Source organism: Rattus norvegicus, chromosome 5, assembly GCF_036323735.1.
Source record: "Rattus norvegicus strain BN/NHsdMcwi chromosome 5, GRCr8, whole genome shotgun sequence".
Taxonomy (NCBI): domain Eukaryota; kingdom Metazoa; phylum Chordata; class Mammalia; order Rodentia; family Muridae; genus Rattus; species Rattus norvegicus.
The window spans coordinates 37090026-37107769 of record NC_086023.1 but is presented as its reverse complement, the minus strand read 5'-3'; the positions used below and the strand labels follow the sequence as shown (position 1 = coordinate 37107769).

Sequence of the window (17744 nt, the reverse complement as noted above, 5' to 3'; positions counted from 1 at the left end):
TTATGTTCCTCAGGTTGGATCACTGTAAACCACTGGATTCTAATCTACCCAATTGCTCTTTATCTCAGTTAAGAAAAGTCTTCTCCCTTGACTTTCACTTTCATTTGAGCTTTTCACACATTCTCTTCTCTACCAGTCAAATGTCATTTTCTTTCTGAGGCCTTTTAAGAATTTATGGAAAAATATATGGAGGATATAAAAATCCTCTCCTTCATTAAATACTTTAAGTACCTCCAATATGTGTAAGAGTCTTAAAGATTTGGTTCTTCACAACTAATTTGAAAAACATGTGTGCTCCATCACATAGGCTGCTTTAGCTATCAAGCTGAGTATTTTATTCTACCTTCAGACTATACATTCTGAGTCAGGCAGTATTTTACATGCTTTTAATTCAACATTCACAACAACTACAGAAAACAAGTTCATTTTATGTCCTTATTTTATAAAGAAAGAAGCTGGAATATTGACATGATAAGTGATTTCAATGCCTTTTCTCCAATAATCTGAGGGAAACACCAGTGGTTGATAAATTTGTGTTAACATGTAATAATAGTGTGAATTAGAAGAAACCTTATGAAGAACTGTAGAAGGACAAGGGAACACTCAAAACCATCTTATAAGATTTTTATTTTGATTATATATCTAGGAAAAACTGTCTAAGGAAGTAGAAATCTGTTATAAATTGAATGATGTAAGAAAACAGCCTGTTGCTATACATTTATTTCTTTTAATGGATGTTGTATTTATTTACATTTCACATGTTATCCTTTTTCCTGATTTCCCCTCTGGGATCCTCCTATCCCATCCTACTTCTATGAAGGTGCTCCCCCACGTACCCACCCACTCCCTTCCTTTACCTGCTCTGGCATTTCCCTATACTCTGGCATCAAGCCTTTATAGGACCAAGGGCCAATGGGAGGAGTCCCATTGATGCCAGACAAGGGCATCTTCTGTTACATATGAGGCTGGAGCCATCCGTAACTCCATGTGTACTTTTTGTTGGTGGTTTATTCCCTGGGAGCTCTGGAGTGTCTGGTTGGTTGATATTGTTGTTTTTCTTATGGGGTTCAGGTCCACTGGGGACCCTGAACTCAGTCTAATGGTTGGCTGTGATAATCCACCTCTGTATTTGTCATGCTCTGGCAGAGTCTCTCAAATGACAGTCGTATCTGGCTCATATCAGCTTGCACTTCTTCTAAACAGTCTCATAACCCATAAAGTAATAGAAACAGCCATTGAAAGACTCCCAATCAAAAAATGTTCAGGACTAGATGGGTTTAGTTCAGAATTCTATCAGACTTTCAAAGAAGACCAGTACCAATACTCTTCAAATTATTCTACAAAATAGAAACAGAAGGAACAGTACCCAATTCGTTCCAGGAGGCCACAATTACACTTATACCTAAGCCACACAAGGACCCAACAAAGAAAGAGAACTTCAGACCAATTTCCCTTATGAATACTGATGAAAAATACTGAATAGAATTCTCACAAACTAAATCCAAGAACACATCATAACAATCATCTGTCATGATCAAGTAGGCTTAATCTAAAGAATGCAAGGATAGTTCAATATACAAAAATCCATTAGTGTAATCCACTATATTAAAACCTCAAGGAAAAACTCCCACATGATCATCTCATTAGATGTTGTGAAAGCATTTGACAAAATTCAATACCCATTCATGTTAAAAGTCTTGGAAAGATCAGGAATTCAAGGGCCATATCTAAACAGAGTTGCTATACATTTTATGTTACAGATGAGTATGACAAAGATAAATCTATAGAAAACAGGAGGAACAGGAGATATGACATTTGGTACTTTATACAAGACTGGATGACCTTGAAAAGTTTTTCGTTAATCAAGTCACAAATTGTCATTGCTCATGTCATAGTCATGTCATGAAGATGGATCTCATGTGAAGTTTGTAGTCTTTGCAAATTTCTAATAAGAAAATTATGGGACCTGGTTAAGAGCAGATCACAGGTTTACTTTCAAAACTTCCTCATCTCTTTCTCAGTGAACTTCTTCTATACTTTTTCTCTTTTTATTGGATAGTTTTTGTTTACACTTCAAATGTTATCCTCTTTTCCTGGTTTCCCGTCCATAGGGCTATCCCATCCTCCCTTCCCCTTCTTCTATGAGGGTGTTCTGCCACCTATCCAACCACCCCTTCCTGCCTCCCCGCCCTGGTATTCCCTGCGACTTACCATCAGATCTCTAGTTCCAGAGACCACACTATCAAGACTATACTTTAAGAACAAGTTAATTAACAATTCTCAAAAGTTTTGTCAATCCCTTGTAGATCTTTTTTCTGTACTTATACATGCCTCATCTTGATTTTCACTAAGCCATACCAAATAACAATCTCTATTACACTTCATGAGGAATCAGCTTTTCCTCCCTCTGAGACATTATTACATTCATGTTAAATCCTTTAACAAAATGAATAAAGAACTGGCAACATACATCAACTTTTTCATTTCCCACCTTTTTTCTGTGTGACCTCTTCTCCTTTATGAAGCTGAAAAAGCTAAAAATGCATATTTATGTTATCCTTTATAGCTCCCTATGTAATTTTTGCATCTGTGGCACATTGTTTTGTCTGGTAGAAGCAAATTATTACACACTGCCCTCCCAGAGTAAAAATTCATCCTATTTTTGGTATATTCACTTGCAGGTGACAAGATTTCTGTCATTACCTAGAGTTGTTCTATCTCTCAATCATTTTGAATGTAAAGTTTGTTAGATTTAGAAGTCTTGACTGATATCTCTGTCAACTCATTTCCAGCATATTCTCTCTCTCTCTCTCTCTCTCTCTCTCTCTCTCTCTCTCTCTCTCTCTCTCTCTCTCTCTCTGCCTATTGCCTATCTTAGTACCAATAAGATTTACTGATATACAATATTATTTACTAACTTTTCTACATAATGAATTACTTCTTTTTTTATGGGGAATTGACAGCACTTTAGTAAATTATATTGATCCATAGAGATAGCTGCATGGAGAAGACAGAAACTTAGTCCATTACACAGACCAAGCACAAAATTCAATGCCACATACATCACATACGTACAGGTCTGTATAATACTTCATACAACAAATGTGACAAAGGAGAAAGTAGGAAATATGTTTGACTTCACTGTACAGAATAGTACTTCCTGAACATTTGTCCAATAGTATAGAGAATAAAAACAACCACTTATAAATCATACCTCCTGAAATTTAAAACATGACATAAATCAATGATCATCATCATTTGACTGAAAATGATGCCTCTACCATTCGTAAAAATCTTAATAGATTCTTATAAAAATAAGTATATTTACACTATAAACACAAGATAAATCTTATCTATTAAACTTCACACCTACTAAGTAGCATTCAAGATATGTAAGGTAGTCTACATGATTTCAGAACAGAAATGCAAACATGGTTATCCCAAAGCTACAGATACTGCAAAGTAAACCAGTTACTTGCTCGTAAGATATTCTGGTACAGTAGTGGAACAAATATTATGGAAATAATTCTATTTCCTGATTCTATTTAAGACACACTCTACGTGTTGGAAGCCATGCCTGAAACTGCTAAAGCAGCCAAAATCCTAAGAGTAGATATGTCCTGAGCCAAGAGGAAAACTCAATACTCTTATTTTGCTAAAGTACCATATCAGTGAAATGACTGTCATAACTATAGATCTGTGTTTGAAACCCTCATTAGAAAAGCATCATCTTCTTGTAGACTATGGACACTAATACAGAGACCCCAACCTGGAAAGTGTACAGAGAAAGTGGTAAGTCAATTTTAAATGGGATGATTTCTTTATGCCTCTCCTCAAGACTTCATTATCTCTATAGCAAAGGAAACAGAGATTCTAAGAGATTGGGTTGATAGATTATTCTACTGAGTGACTTACAGGCACAATACCAAGTCCCTAGGAAAAAAGAAAAGAAAAAATAATATGGAATCTTAGAAGTAATATTAAGAAGTCAATAGGATTCAAATAAGGGATTACTGAGTGAATGATGGTAGAGGTCAATACTTTCACTTTTGTGCATTCAGAGGACCTGTGGTAGCATCACCTAAGAACAGCACAATGGCCCCAACCACCCTGTGTTTCCCTTTAGTATTTAGGTATTTTAGTAATTTCTGAAATTTAGTGAATATAAATATCCTCTACTTCAGAAGACAGATGTGATATTTGGATTCCACTGATCATGGATGTATGTTAAAATTTATTCTCAGTCTAATAGGTCAGGTCTGCACCTGAAAGATGCACTGTGGACTCACTGATTTTTGGTGAACAGGATTTTTTTTCCTTTTTTTCTTTATTAACTTGAGTATTTCTTATTTACATTTCAAATGTTATTCCCTTTCCTGGTTTCCGGGCCAACATCCCCCTAACCCCTCCCCCTCCCCTTCTATATGGTTGTTCCCCTCCCCATCCTCCCCCCATTACCGACCTCCTCCCAACAATCACGTTCACTGGGGATTCAGTCTTAGCAGAACCAAGAGCTTCCCCTTCCACCGGTGCTCTTACTAGGCTGTTCATTGCTACGTATGAGGTTGGACCGCAGGATAAGTCCATATATAGTCTTTGGGTAGTGGCTTAGTCCCTGGAAGCTCTGGTTGCTTGGCATTGCTGTTCATATGGGGTCTCAAGCCCCTTCAAGCTCTTCCAGTCCTTTCTCTGATTCCTTCAACGGGGGGTTCTGTTCTCAGTTCAGTGGTGTGCTGCTGGCATTCGCCTCTGTATTTGCTGTATTCTGGCTGTGTCTCTCAGAGGAGATCTACATCCGGTTCCTGTTGGCCTGCACTTCTTTGCCTCATCCATCTTATCTAATTGGGCGGCTGTATATGTATGGGCCACCTGTGGGGCAGGCTCTGAATGGGTGTTCCTTCTGTGTCTGTTTTAATCTTTGCCTCTCTATTCCCTGCCAAGGGTATTCTTTTTCCTCATTTAAAGAAGGATTGAAGCATTCACATTTTGATCATCCGTCTTGAAATGAATTACTTCTTTCTTGTTGCCTCAAAGCTTGTGTATTACACCCTGATATGTCTATTTGTGGATCTATTCAGTTTATTCCACTTGAAGTTCAATGTGTTTTCTAATTATGTAGATGAATATTTCTATCATACTTTAGATATTTTCAGTTATTGTCTCTGATCATCACTGGAGAAATGGAAAATTATCGATACTATTATCTGTTTATGTCCTGAATTTCAGACACTTTAAAAACATCTGAGGTAGTTTTTAATTTTACTTACCAATATTAATTTCTTATATACCATAATAAAAAGGCACATTTAATTTTAAAAGTATAGATGATGTTGAAATATTGTCTACAAATAAAATGGCTTCTTTTTTCTTTTAGTTTTTTTTAAATAATGGTTTCTTCAATTTAATGATTTTCTTCCATATAAGAGATCACTCAAATTCCCATACTTTTATGTTGTAAAATTTTTAATGCTCCTTTCCTTTCTTTTCCTTTCCCTTCCCTTCCCTTCCCTTCTCTTCCCTTCCCACCTTTCTTTTCTGTTCTTTTCTTTAAGTTTATTTTTGGAGATAGGGTTTCTCCATGTAGTTCTGGCTGTCTTGGGGTGTATTGTGCAGATTGAGCAGGGCTTACTTTGAAGTGACAAAGAGCATCCTTGTTCTACCTTCAGAGTGCTGAGATTAAAAGCATTTACCACCATAGCTGGTTTCATGTGAATTTTATAATTATCTCAACCCTTTCATAGATACATAGGATCCCAGGCCAAGTGACTATGATTTTATCTGCAGTAGAAATAGTTTTCTCTTCCTTTTTGCCTTTAGTCCTCCTACTTTATTTTCCTCTTCCTCTTCCTCTCTTTTTATTCTTCCTTCTCTTCTTTTTACTTTCCTGGTCTTCCTCATCATATTTTTTTCAGGACAGGATTTGTTATGTGGTCCAAACTATGCTCAAATACCAAGTCACCTACACTGACTTCAAACTCAAGGCCACCTAGCCTCAGTATATCAAAGACCAGGATTTCTTGTGTTAGCCACCACACATAGATAGAGAGCAAATTGTTTTTTAAGTAAATATGTAAAATTTTTATTTCGATTCTCTAATTTTTTCATGAATTTACTTAATTATACTTGTACGTTAAACTTCTATCAGATTCTTTACTGCAAATATATTACCATTTTAAAGCATGACTTTGTCAACTGTCTGGGTGAATGGCTTATCATACAAATAAAAGCAGAGTTTACATATTTTAAAAAGAAAATGAAGGTTTATATGTGTCATAATTTTCTTTCAAGACAAAAAAATCAAGTAATGTTAAAATTCATATCTTCCCTAAGATGATAAATAATGTTCAATAATGCTTTTATGAACCCCAAATTATGGGAGTATTAAGTCAATGGCTTTAGGTGAAGCTAACAACCACATAGGCACTGAGTTAGATAACTGATCTGGACTGGCAACACCAAAGTTTAAAATACTGTTCCACAGAACTTTGCTCTAAGAAATGGTTACAAGCAGACATCTCAGTGCTCGTATTAGTTATACATATATGAAACATTTTAGTGCAATAATTAGTTCAAATGTAATCCCTAAGTGTTGATGATTTTCATTCCCCAATCTTGGAATTATAATGCCTTAATCAGATTTATTTTAATCAAGGGATTTCAGTTCATAATTTATATAAATCTATGGTTACTGTGGTTTTACTTAGAAAATGTTTTGATGCTCTATAATTGTAATTATAGAAAATAAATAATAAAAATACCTACTAATAAGAAATTTTCACACTATAAGCAGAATGTTTTGCTAAACAAACACAATATTACTCAGACATCAAAATTAAAGTAATCTCAAGGGTGCTGAAAATCTTTTATTTCTAAAACTTAATTTTAGAATAAATTAATAGAAAATTTTAGTTCAAGTTTCTATGTAAAACTTATGGTTTTGTATTTTTGCAGTTATTATAAGACTATGCATGTACAGATATAATTTTATATACATGAAATAATGATTTATTTGTGTTATGGATAATTAAATTTTACTTCAACAGCTGGGATTCAAGTATTTAGGCTCATTTTTGAAGGATTGTATGGATTAAGTTTAGCCTCTGGAATTAGAGAAAGGATTGAAAGAGCTGAAGGAGCTGGCAACCCCGTAAGAACAACAATACCAACCAGGGGCTAAACCACTACCCAAAGACTATACAAGGACTGACCCATGGCTCCAACTGCATATGTAGCAGAGGAAGGCCTTCTTGGGCACCAATAGAAGGAGAAGCCTTTGGTCATGCCAAGGTTGAACCGTCAGTGTAGGGAAATATCAGAGGTAGGGGCGGGAATGAGGGGAGAATGGGGAGGGGAACACCTTTATAGAAGGGAAGAGGAATGGGATAGGGGTCTTATGTCTGGGAAACTAAGAAGGGGAACAATATTTGAAATGTAAATTAGAAAATATCCAATTAAAAAAAAGAGTTTTAAAAAAAAGATTAGCCTCTGATGCAAAGTAGTAGTGGTGTACCCCTTAAATTGCAATACTCAGAGTCAGAGGCAGTTGAATCTCTTGAGTTCCAGGTCAGCCTGGTCTACAGAGTGAGGTTCAGGACAGCCAGGGTTACACAGAGAAACCCTGTCACAAAAAACTAGTCGACCCACCAACCAATCAACAACCAACCAAACCAAACAACAAAAACAAGTTTTTTTTTTCCTCTGAGCACATATGTGGGCAAGTACCTTGATTAACAATGTGAGAAGATGCATTGTAACTTTTGGATGGGACTATTCTCTGCATGAGGAATCCTGAGCTGTGTAACATGTACTATGCAAGGCAAACACTAACATACATGCATGTATTGCTCTCTTCTTCTCAATGAGGACATGATGTGACAGTTCTATCAAGCTTCTGAGTCTGTGGCCTCCCTCCCATGATGTATTGCATACTGGATCTATGAGACAAATAAACTCTGCCTCTATGAATTATTTTTATTAATGTGTTTTATTATAACAACAGAAGAATCCACATTAAATATCAGTCACAGGACAACGATAAATCTTGATTTATAATCTATTACCAACATTTGATGAATTGTTTCAAACTTCCACAGTTTAGATTTGAGAAATTTAACATAGTTACTGAAAATGCTAAGCTTCTTCAATATTGTGCTTTTATTATATGTGATATTCTACTTTTTTGTTTTCCTAGTATTATTTTGTAAGCCAGTCTGATAAAATTATTTACAAAATGATACATACCAAAGGCAGTAAGAATGTAGGCAACAATGTGAACAAGAGTTATATATTCAAAGAAATATGACCATGAACTGTTTTTATGGTGAGGAATACATACTCTTTTATAATATGTTACATTTAATGTTGTCTGATAGTTTTCTGATAGTATACTATTTGGTTACTAATATATAGTATTATTAATCTTCATAAGAAATTATTTTATTGAGTGACATGTATTGTAAGAAACTTGGCAAAAAGCTTCTGCCTATAGAATTACCAACCAATATTACAAATAATCCAATTAAGATAATAATTTCTAAACCATGATAAAAGTAAGATTAACCTTAGTAAGTCATCCACTGAGGATTCAAATTTCATTGTCTGTACTTGTTTTCCTTTATACATGTTTATTAAACTTAGAGAATTTTATATAATGTATTTTGATCCTATTTTATCCCTATTACTTCCCTTAACTTCCCTCATATGTAGCCTTCCCTTTCTACCCTCTAAACTTCTTTTTTTTAAATCATAGCTCTTTCAGTCCAATTTCTGCTGCTCATATACCTTTAAATGTGGGGTCATTCACTTGAGAGTAGCTGACCTACACTTTTAAAGAAAATAGATTCTCTTCTTAGAAGTCATGCCTATAGCTTTTCAGTCAGTGGTTGGGGCTCATGAATTCCTGGCTGCTCTATGTAAGAACAGCAATCAATTTTTGCATATATATACTCTGCATGTCCATAACTAAACGGATCCTGTCTTATTCAAAAGACTCTCTTTTCTTCTGAAATCTCTAATGCATAGCTCCTAACATCTTTCCACTGTGATGGTCCTGAAGTGTGGGGAGAGCATGTGATATAGTAGTTCCCTTTCTGACTGAGTGCTCTACAGTTACTCATTCTTTTCACCATAAATGGTTGTAAGTTTCTGTATTACACTTCATTTATTGCATAAAGAATCTCTTCTGCTGAGGTATTACATGGATAAAGAGTTATGAATTCAGAGGAAATTTCATGTGAGGTATAATTGGCAAAATGATAGTAGGTTTATCCCTAGCTTGAGCTGTAGATCTTCCCACCATGAATTCTTGAAGATATATATATCTATCTCTAAGCTTTTGTATTTGGGCCTTATATGTAATTGGAAAGAAGTTGTTTACTCTGTTTACTCACATTACATTCATGTAATCACAGCACCCATGGGCATATCTTGGCCACATCTTGTCATATTAGATTTTTTTCAAACCAGGATGCCTAGCATTTGTCAATACTATGAGAACTCACCAGCAGGAAGATTTCTGGTTAGTGTTGACTAGATTTCTCCATGTTCTGTGACCAATGCATGTGGTTTCTTCACCAGTTCTGTGAGGTGACCAAGAGTAATGATCACAGTTTGTGTTTTTATGGTAGTTTGCAGGACACTTCTGATCAAAGACTTGAGGAGATTTATTAGATGCCTTTCACTAGATTGTTATTTGGCAACTTATATCTTCTGGCATAAGCATAATTACCTGTAGGATAACTTTAGACTATTGTATATATTTACTAATACATATAAAATATTAAGCTATTATATATTTAGCTTATAAAATAGTATATATTTATATATATATATATATACATTTATTACTTCCCTAATTCCCTCCTCTGCCATGTCTTTCTATTTCTCTCCCAACTTTAATATTCCTTACCATTATACCTCTTTTATTCATTATATCACATCCGTTATACAACACCCCCTCCCCGTGTTGTTTGACACTATTGCTGTGGAGACATGAAGAAATGTCTATTTATCAAGGACAGGGCATTTACTACAGACAAAAGTAGGAACATCACCAAAGTCCAACTGCTAAATTAATGAGTTTGTTAGTTTTATTTACAGAACTATAGGTGGGGTTACTTTCAGGAGCAGAAATGATAGTTACATAAACAAAACCCACAAAGTCCCCATTGTGAGGACTCATAGCACTTGGAAATCTGGTCCTCGGTCTGCACCTTGTACTTTGCTCAGCAGATGGAAGAGTGTCTCTCTTTGACTGCTCAGACGGTCTGAGTATTTTTCCAGGCTAGTAAGTTAGTCTCTATCTCTTTCAGACTTCTTGTCTTCTCTCTGCCTTTTCCAGCCTGCATGGCTGGTCTAAAATTTTTCTCAGGAATTTCATCTTGCCTGATATTTTCTCTACATTTCTTATATTCATTTGAGGAGGGTGAGGTCTAATATATCTAGTCAGTTTTAGAGACTCCTTAAAGTCTTTGAGTTATTTAATTCCCCTACTTAATAATTTTCCCTGCAGGATATATGGAGTGTTTTCAGCTCTCTTGATAATGACTTGTTTCACAATGGATTTTCTTCAAGGATGGAAAAATTATCTCCATGAAAATTTTCTTCTTTCTCACTTCCAATGGCCTCTTTCCAGTTTCATGGATTCTGAATGCACTGCAAATTAAACATATACCTGTAAAGAATTGATGCAAATGTCTACTCTACTAACAACATGAGACACTTATCTCTCTGCATCTGGATTATTTCACTTAGTATAACATTTCCAGCTCCATTTAAGCCTCCTGTGCTGCATGGCTTACATGACATAACTGGCTAGTTGCTCAAAAAATATTTCTTTACTTTTCCTATGCACATTGAAAAGTTAATCTTCAGCCTCTTTTAGTTATGTTGTAGTAATGTAACTGGAACTAAGAAACAGGATAGAAGGAACCTATTATTGTTTGGCCATGAAACATATGATCTTCCATGATCTCACTCAGTGTCTGGAAATGAAATTCTCTGAAATAGAATTATAAGACAGTGGGAATCTGAAGCCTGGGTTTTTGGTTTTTTGGATGGAGCTGTCTAATAGAATAGCTCATCTAGGAACATCTGTATTGAACTTTGTGTAAGTGATAAATAAACCATGATTAAATTAAGCATCCAAGTTTTAGTTTGTTTGTTATAGCAACCAGAAAGTACTGCCCTGAGTCATGCAGCTGACAGAAGTGCAGTTTTTGGAGGAAATCTTTACAAGGTAATAATTTCCCAATTATAACATAAAATGAATATGTTTTACATGAATTTTAACATTCAGAAATATTTTTCTTAAAAACATGACATCTACCACAAAAACACAACACAGAACAAAATGCATATGTATAAAGAAGATATATTCATCTATAGGTCTATTTCTGAGTAGGCTGGGGTAGTATTTTGAAAAGAACTCCAGATGTAAAACAAATGATTCTACTGTAATAATACATTAAAAATACCTTGTAATTAAGTTACCTATTTCCATGACCAAAGAAAACTTGCTCTAGAGTATCAAATATTATGTTTGTTAACAAAGAAGCAGAATTGAGTACATTTAAAACTGAAAGCATTCAACCTCCTTAGTCATCAGGGAAATGTAAATCAGGACACACCAATCAGAACCTTAAGATAAAAACTCAGGTAACCACAAATGCTGGTAAGGATATTAAAAAATAGGAGTAGATCTCCATTGCTGGTGAAATTGCATGCTGTAACAGTCAATTTGGAAAACAATCTTGCAGTTCCTCTGAAAATTGGGCATAGTTCTACTTGAAGATCCAACTATACCACTACTAGCCATATACCCAAGAGATGCTCCATATAACATATAACATATGGAACATATAACAAGGAAACATGCTCTACTCCCTTCATAGCAGCCTTATTTATAATAACCAGAAGCTGGAAACAATTCAGATGTTCCTCAATGGGAGAATAGATACAGAAAATGTGATACATTTACATAGCGTAGTATTATACAGTTATTAAAAACGATTAGTTCATGAAATTTGTAGACAAATGGATGGGACTATCTTGAGTGAGGTAAACCAGACCCAAAAGAGCACACATGTACTCATTGACAAGTGGATATTAGCCCAAATCTCAGAATAGCCACAATACAACTCAGAAACTATATGAAGCTTAACAAGAAGGAAGACCAACGTGTGGATATTTTAATACTACTTAGAAGGGGGAAAATTAATCACCTGAGGTAGAAGGATAGAGGAGCCTGAGAGGGAGAAATGAGGGGAAAGAAAAAGGGGGCAGATCAGGTATGGGAAGAGATAGCAGAGAAGTCCAGAGGGTCAGGAAAATGAATAAAAATATGTACCTTTGAGGGGTGAGGAACAGGAGGAACCACTAGAAAGTCCTAGACACTAGGGAAACAAGAGGTTCTCAGGACGCAACGGGGATGACATTTGCTGAAATACCCATTAGAGGGGAGATAGAACAAGAAGAGACCACCTGTCGTAGACAGACACGAATGGCCAATTGAGGGATGGGGCCACCTACCCATCTCTAATTTTTTTAACACCTGTTAAAAAGTTGTTCCTATTTAAAGGAAGCACAGGAACAGAAAAGTGGTGTAGAGACTGAAGGAAAGGCCATCCAGAGTCTGCCCAACCTTGGGATCCATCCTATCGTCTGACACCAAACTCCTATACTGTAGCTGATGCCAAGATGTGCTTACTGACATCAGCCAGTTGTTTTATGGTTGTTTTATGAGGGGCCCTGCCAGCATCTGACTAAGACAGATACAGATACAGCCAACCACTAGACTGAGCCTAGGGACCCCAGTGAAAGAGTTGGGGGAAGCACTGAAGGACCTGAAGGAGATTGCAAAACCATAGGAAAAACAACAATATCAACAAACTAGAATCACCCCTCTAGAGCTCCCACAGACTAAACCACTGAAGAGTCTATATGAATGGTTCCCATGTCTCCAGCTACATATATAGTTACTTTATATTACAAGCAAGTGCAGTTTGTGTTTGATACTTCATTGAGACACTACATTCCAATTTTAATACACCTTTGATGTACTTTTGTATGAATCTGCAGAATCTATGAACTTTTCTCAGAGTGTATAAGCAAATAGACTCTGAAAAATCAGGACCCCGGTGGCCATATCAGGTATTGAATAAGAGATATCTAATTGGACGATAGAAGGAGAAAGTAATCTGTGCGATAAAATATTGAGGAATATGTTTACAAATTGAGTAAAAAAAGGAATGACTTTTTCCAGGGGCCTGCAATTTATAATTAAGCAAGAGGAGTAAAAATTGGAGTTCGGGAGGTTGCTAATTCTGAAGGAGATATGATCAATATTTAAATCAAAGTAGATTAGTAGAACTTATAAATGAAAAAGACTTCTCTTTGCCAGTATGTAAAATTTAATAAGGGATGGATGTTTGCTTGTGTACTTTCATTACTACAAAGAAGAGTAAACTAAAGAGCCCTCTAAGGTCATGTACCTTTCATGTAATTAACCACCAAATATTTTTGAATGCCTATATCTCTGTGTTCTAAGAGAACACCATCTAAAAAGAATCTTAATTCTCCGAGTTCACACACATGAGACTGACAATTGCTTTTTTAGGATTTTTTTTTTCAAGAAATGAAACATATGATATTCCTCATGACCTAAACACAGAGCATAAAGCTGTCAAGTGGCAGTATTAAGTTTTTATTTCCATTATTAGCTCTTATTCATTAGTGACATGACATCATTTAGAAAATGGTAAAGCTTTTGTCTCCTTGATAGAGGACTTTAAGAAGGACATAAATAACTCCCTTAAAGAAATACAGGACAAGACAGGTAAACGAGTGGAAGCCTTTAAAGGAGAAAAAAAAAATCCTTTAAAGAATTACAGGAAACACAACCAAACAGGTGAAGGAATTGAACAAAACCATCAAGGATCTAAAAATAGAAATTGAAACTATAAGAAAAATCACAAAGGCAGACAGCCCTGGAGATAGAAAACCTAGGAAAGAGATCAAAAGTAATAGACACAAGCAACACCAACAGAATACAAGAGATGGAAGAGAGAAACTCAGGAACAGAAGATACCATAGAAAACATTAACACAACAATCAAAGAAGATGTAAAACACAAAAAGCTCCTAATTCAAAACATCCAGGAAATCCAGGACACAATGAGAAGATCAAACTTAAGGATAACAGGTATAGAAGAGAACAAAGATTCCCAAATGGAAGGGCCAGTAAATATCTTCAACAAAATTATATAAGAAAACTTCCCTAACCTAAAGAAAAAGATGCCCATAAACATGCAAGAAGCCTGCACAACCCCAAATAAATTGGAACAGAAAAGAAAACCCTCCTGTCACATAATAGTCAAAATACCAAATGCACAAAACAAAGAATTTAAAAAGCAGTAAGGGAAAAAGTTCAAGTAGCATATAAATTACACCAGACTTCTCACCAGAGACTATGAAAGCGCGAAGATCCTGGGCAGATATCATACAGACCCTAAGAGAATACAAATGCCAGTCCAAGCTACTATATATTAAAACTCAATTAACATAGATGGAGAAATCAAGATATCTCTTGACAAAACCAAATGTTCACCATATCTTTCCACCAATCCATCACTAGAAAGGATACTAGATGGAAAACTCCAACACAAGGAGGGAAACTACACTCTAGGAAAAGCAAAAAAGTAATCTTGTGACAAACCCAAAAGAAGAGAAACACACAAACATAATTCCACCTCTAACAAGAAAAACAACAGGAAACAACAATCACTATTCCTTAATATCTCTGAACATCAATGGACTCAATTCCCCAATAGAAAGACATAGACTAAGAGACTGGATACGGAAAGAGGACCCAGCATTTTGCTGCATACAGAAAACATATCTCAGTGACAAAGACAGACCCAACCTCAGAGTAAAAAGATCAAAATAAATTTTCCAAGTAAATGGTCCCAAGAAACAAGCTGGAACAACCATTCTGATATAAAATAAAATAGACTATCAACCATAAGTTATCAAAAAAGATAAGGAAGGACACTTCATATACATCAAAAAAAATCCACCAAGATAAACTCTCAATCATAAATATCTATGCTCCATAGGCAAGGGTACCTACATTCATAAAACTTACTAAAGCTCAAGGCATACATTGCACCTCAAACAATAATAGTAGGAGATTTCAACACCCCACTCTCATCAATGGACAGATTAGGGAAACACAAACTAAAGAGAGACACAGAGAAACTAACAGAAGTTATGAACCAAATGGATTTAACACATATGTATATAACATATCATCCTAAAACAAAAGGAAATACCTTCTTTTCAGCATCTCATGGTACCTTCTCCAAAATTGACCATATAAATGGTCACAAAACAGGCCTCAACATAGACAAGAATATTGAAATAAGCCCATGCATTCTATCAGATCACCACAGACTAAGGTAGATCACCAGAAAGGGTTAATATCCTATCTATACAAAGGACTCAAGAAGTTAGACTCCAGAGAGCCAAATAACCCTCTTAAAAATGGGGTACAGAACTAACCAAAGAATTCTCAGATGAAGAATATCTAATGTCTGAGAAGCAACTAAAGAAATGTTTAACATCCTTAGTCATCAGGAAAATGCAAATCAAAATAACACTTTGATTCCACCTCATATAAGTCAGAATGGCTAAGATAAAACACTTAGTTGACCACTGTTTCTGGCAAGGATATGGAGAAAGAGTAACGCTTTTCCCTTGTTGGTGGGATTGCAAGGTGGTACAATCACTCTGGAAATCAGTCTGGAGATTCCTCTGAAAATTGAACATAGTATTACCTGAGGACCCAGTTATACCACTCCTGTGCATATACCCATATTAAGCTCCAATGTATAACAAGGACAAATGTGTCACTATGTTCATAGCAGCTTTATTTATACTAGCTAGAAACTGGAAAGAACCCAGATATCCCTTAACAGAGTAATGAATACAGAAAATGTGGTACAGCTACACAATGGACTACTACTCAGCAGATAAAACAACGACTTAATGAAATTCATAGGCAAATGGATGGTACTAAAAAATATCCTGTGTGAGGTAAACCAATTGCAGAAAAAATATAAAAAACCACACATGGTTTGTACTCACTGATAAGTGAATATTAGCCCAAAAGCTTGAGTTGCCCTAGATACAATCCACAGATCACATGAAGCTCAAGAAGAAGGACGACCAAAGTGTGGATGCTTTAGTCCTTAAAAGGGGGAACAAAAATATTCGTAGGAGGGGATATAGAGACAAAGTTTGGAGCAGAGACTGAAGGAATGGCCATTCAGAGCCTGTTCAACCTGGAGATCCAACCCATATACATACAACCACCAAACCCAGACAATAGTGCTGATGCCAAGAAGTGCCTGATATAGCTGTCTCCTTAGAGATTCTGCAAGAGCATGACAAATACAGAGACAAATGTTAGCATTCAACCATAAAACTGAGAATGAGGTTCCCATTGTAGGAGTTAGAGAAAGGATTGAAGGAGCTGAAGAGGTTTGTATCCCCATAAAAACAACAATACCAAACAACTAGAGCTCTCAGACACTAAACCACAATCCTAAGAGTACACATGGACAGACCCATGGCTCCTGCTTCATATGTAGCATTGGATGGTGTTGTTGGGCACCAATGAGAGGAGAAGCTTTGGTCCTGCCAAAGCTGGACCTCCCCAGTGTAGGGGAATGCTAGGGCAGGTAGCCTTGAAGGGGTGCATGGTTTTGTGGGACAATGCCCTCATACAAGAAGGAAAAGGGGAGATGTGATAGGGTGTTTATGGACAAGAAACTGGGAAAAGAGATAATATTTGAAATGTAAATTTAAAAATATTCAATAAAAGAGAAGCTAGATAAGGAATCTGTAAGGATTTCCCAGTGGGTAAAGCTTTTACTGGGCAAATATGAAGACATGTTAAATGTATAGAATTCATATAAGTTGGTCTCAATGTTACAAATCTCTAATCACGGGTTATAAAGGTGACTATACAAAGAAGGAGATTCTCTATGGTACAGGTTGGGTCTGCTGAGGCATCCAGCTTTCGTACTTCTATTTCAGCCTCTGCAGTGGAAGATGGTCATTGTTGAGTACTCTGCACTTAAGTTCTGGAGGTTTACTGGGGTGAGTAACAGATCATTTTGCACTGAATTAGAGTAAAGATAGAGCGTCATGGAGTCATCCTGAGTTTTAGCAGTGAGAAGACAATAATCTCAATCGAAATTACCTTCCAAGTTTAGAAACTATGAAGAGAATAAGAAGCAAATTTCCCTGCACCTCATAACTTGGACATGAAATATGTCAGCTCTCCAGTACCCGAACAAAGAAATGTGAACTACCATTTATTCTCTTTCAATCATTAAGGAAACATAAACTATTATTTTAAACATAGCTGTTCAGGGGGAAACAGTGGAGAAAAGGAAAGGACTCTGTATAATAATCAGAAAGAAGATGGCACTACTTTTGGGAGGAAAAGACCTTCAACATGTGATAACATGTTTGACCACAAAATTTTCCAAAAAGGAGTAAACCATGAACTAAAGGTTAACAAAATCCCATGACTTCACATACATGTAGTGCTTAAAATAGTAAAATGTATAGAATCAAAGATTGCAATAGTAATAACCAGACACTTAAGGGAGAATGGAAACTTTATAAATTCATAAATCGATTAACATCAAAGGTTCAGGGAATGATGATGAAAAAGCT

General features: G+C 35.9%; 1 protein-coding gene across 12 annotated transcripts in view; it reads left to right on the top strand.

Moving 5' to 3' along the window:
* The window catches only part of Cnbd1 (cyclic nucleotide binding domain containing 1), a 373043-nt gene that overhangs the window by 296227 nt on the left and 59072 nt on the right, over positions 1–17744 (top strand). Inside the window, exon 12 of one of the 12 annotated variants that reach the window (XR_010051716.1) lies at positions 3720–3792. The exons of 9 other annotated variants lie outside the window; for them this stretch is intronic. The gene's annotated coding sequence lies outside the window, so the exon portion shown is untranslated. Of the gene's footprint in view, positions 1–3719; positions 3793–17096; positions 17160–17744 lie in introns of all 12 variants that reach the window. 2 more of the 12 variants (XR_010051717.1, XR_010051718.1) reach the window with 2 other exon arrangements.